The following is a 3,319-nucleotide window of genomic DNA, read 5'->3' on the forward strand; positions in this document are numbered from 1 at the left end:
GCTAGGTCTTTCAGGTATGTCTCTGAAGTCAAGGTTTTCCCATTTTAACGCACAGCCTCTTGAACTGAGGGACTGCATGCGCTGGTTCCTTCTTTGCCTCAAATCGCTCGTAAGTTCCAGTACCTGGAGTTGGTGCCTGAGTCCCTGCTGCTGAATCTCCCTCTTGCCAATGGCCTCTTTGGCCTTCTTCCAGTCACCTGCTGCTGCCTGCTCCACCCCAGTTTGGGCTGACCTTCAGATTCTACTGTGACTTGGTTTATAGAAGTCAAAGTCCATCTGTCTTTTCCCCTTAGGTGTATCTTTTGGTTTTGGTATTTTCTTCAAGGCTTACATCCTTAGCCATGCACCTATGTCCAGGCCAGGGCCTCCACCTATTGTCACTGGTATGCCTGATTTCTGGCCTGTCCTGGTCGGACTTTATGAAAGATATATTTGATGAAAGAGATGACTTTTCAGACTCTAGACACATGATTGGATATTGAAGCAGTGGCTATGTAAATTTTCATATTTATAAGTGCTGTTGCAAATGCTCCTTCTCCAAAAAAAAAGTAAATTGTGGATCCTTGTCTTTTGGGGGGACTGGAAGCTTCTGCATTAAAAATATAAATGTGGGCGGCACCTGGGTGGCTTAGTCTGTTAAGTGTCTGACTCTTGATCTGTGTTTAGGTCTTGATCTCACGGTTGTGAGTTCGAGTCCTGCATTGGGCTCCACACTGGGTGTGGAGCCTACTTAAAAAAAAAAAAAAAATATATATATATATATATATATATATATAACATATATATGTAATATATTTATATATAAACACATATATAAAAAACATATATATGGTGTTATAACTTTTAAAAAATAATTTTTGTGTTTTTCTAATTATAAAAATGATATTTTAGTATCATAGTATTTAGTATAAAGAAACAAAATCACCCAAAGTCTGATAACCCAAAGATGGATAATCACTGTGAGTGTTTTGGTGTATTTGGTAAATTTTCTTTAAACCTTTACACACACAAAAACACACATATATGCAAAATGGAGGTTATACCTAATATGGTCTCATATTTCATTTAATATTATCCTGCTAGCATTTCCCCATATCATTAGAATTCTTTCCCACCCAGCTTTATTAGAGTATAATTGTCAAATAAAGTTATAATATATTTAAAATATACAACATGATGATTTGATATATATATACATTTTGAAATCAAATCAAATTGATTAAAAATAAAATTAACACATCCATCATCTCACAGTTATCTTTTTTTTGTATTAAGAATGCTTAAGATCTACTCAGCAAATTTCAAGTATACAATATTAATAACCATTGTCACTATTCTGTGCATTAGATCCTCAGATCTTATTCATCTTACACCTAAAAGTTTGTACGCTTTGACCAACATCTCCCCACTTCCCCCCTCCCAGGTCCTGGTAACCACTGTTCTACTCTATTTCTACAAATCTGACCTTTTCTTTCCTTTTCTTTTCTTTTCTTTTCCTTTCTTTTCTTTTCTCTTCTCTTCTTTTCTCTTCTTTCTCTTTTTCTTTTAGATTCTACATATATGTGATACTATGGAGTATTTGTCTCTCTCTTTCTGATTTATTCCACTTAGCATAATGCTCTCTACGTTCATCCACGTTTTTGCAAATGGCAGGATTTCCTTCTTTTTAAAGGCTGGATAATATTCATTGTATATGTAGATATACGCCACATTTTCTTTCCCATTCATCTGTCAATGGACACTTACGTTATTTCCCTTTCTTGGCTATTGTGAATAATGCTGCAATGAACATGAGGGTGCATATATCTCTTCAAGGTAGTGATTTCATTTTCCTTGGGAATACACCCGGAAGTGGGATTGCTGGATCAAATGGTAGTTCTATTTTTAATTTTTTGAGGAACCTCCATACTGGTTTCTAAAGTGGCTGCACCAGTTTACATTCCCACCAATAGAGTACAAGGTGTACAACCCTTGCCTTTTCTCCACATCTTTGCCAGCATTTGTTATTTCTTGTCTTTTTGATACTAGCCATTCTGACTGCTGTGAGGTGATATCTCATTGTGGTTTTGATATGAATTTCCCTGATGATTAGTGATGATGAGCACCTTTTTGTGTACCTGTTGGCCATTTGTTTGCCTTCTTTGTAAAAATGTTTATTCAGGTCCTTTGCCCATTTTTTAATCAGGTTTTTTGGGTTTGGTTTGTTTTTGTTTTTGCTATTGAGTTGTAAGAGTTATATATTTTGGACATTAACCCCTTATCAGATATGTGATTTACAAATTTTTTTCCCATTCCATAGGTTGCCTTTTCCTGTTGTTGATGGTTTCCTTGGCTGTGCAGAACCTTTTTAGTTTGACATAGTCCTATCTGTTTATTTTTGCTTTGGTTGCCTGTGCTTTGGGTGTCATGTCCAAAAAATCATTGCCAAGACCAATGTCAAGGAGTTTCCCCTATATTTTCTTCTAGAAATTTTATGGTTTGGGGTAGTAGATTTATGTCTTTATTCTATTTTGAGTTGATTTTTGTGTATGCTGTCAAATAATCATCCAACTTCATTCTTAGCATGTAGGTACAGCATCTTCCCAACACCATTTTTTGAAGACTATCCTTTTCCCATCCATGTATTCTTGGCACCTTTGTCCAAAATAGTTGTCTGTATTCATTAAAATTCTTTGAAAACATGTTCAGTAACTGTATAGTATTCTACATTATGAATGTAATATGAATATGTAATTAATCCTGTTCAGAGGCTTGAGTTGATTATACTGATAAATGTGCTGCAATGAACATACTATACATGAATTTTTATGTGTAATTCTACGTTCTAGATTACTGGGACAAAAAGCAATATTATCTAAAGCAGTGATGAACAAATTTTTTAGTCTCAGGACCCCTTTACACCCTTAACTATTATTGAAGACCTAAAGAGATTTTGTTTATATTGGTTATAGTTATCAAAATTTACTATATTAGAAGTTAAAAATGAGAAATTTCAACAATATTTTAAAATTTCACTTAAAAATAACAGTAAGAAACACATTGTTTTTGGATAAAAGGGTGAATTAGTGAGAGGTAGAAATCAAGTACACAGCTTTTCTCTAGGGGCTTAAAGAAATTCCCAGGTTTCTACTGGTCCTGTCACTCAGATAGGAAATAGATAAGCAGAGGTGTGGGAGGCTTTAATGGAGGTAGAGATGGGAAAGATGGTGAGTCTGAGGGAGTGTCAGCCAGTCTCCTCGCAGGACACATGGAAAATGTTTAAGGTTCTAGTTCACTATGTGAAACTTTAAAGGCATAATCTTCCTTCTCACACTTCTAG

This window comes from Phoca vitulina, unplaced genomic scaffold (genome assembly GCF_004348235.1).
Source record: "Phoca vitulina isolate PV1807 unplaced genomic scaffold, GSC_HSeal_1.0 scaffold64, whole genome shotgun sequence".
In the NCBI taxonomy this organism is placed as follows: Eukaryota; Metazoa; Chordata; class Mammalia; order Carnivora; family Phocidae; genus Phoca; species Phoca vitulina.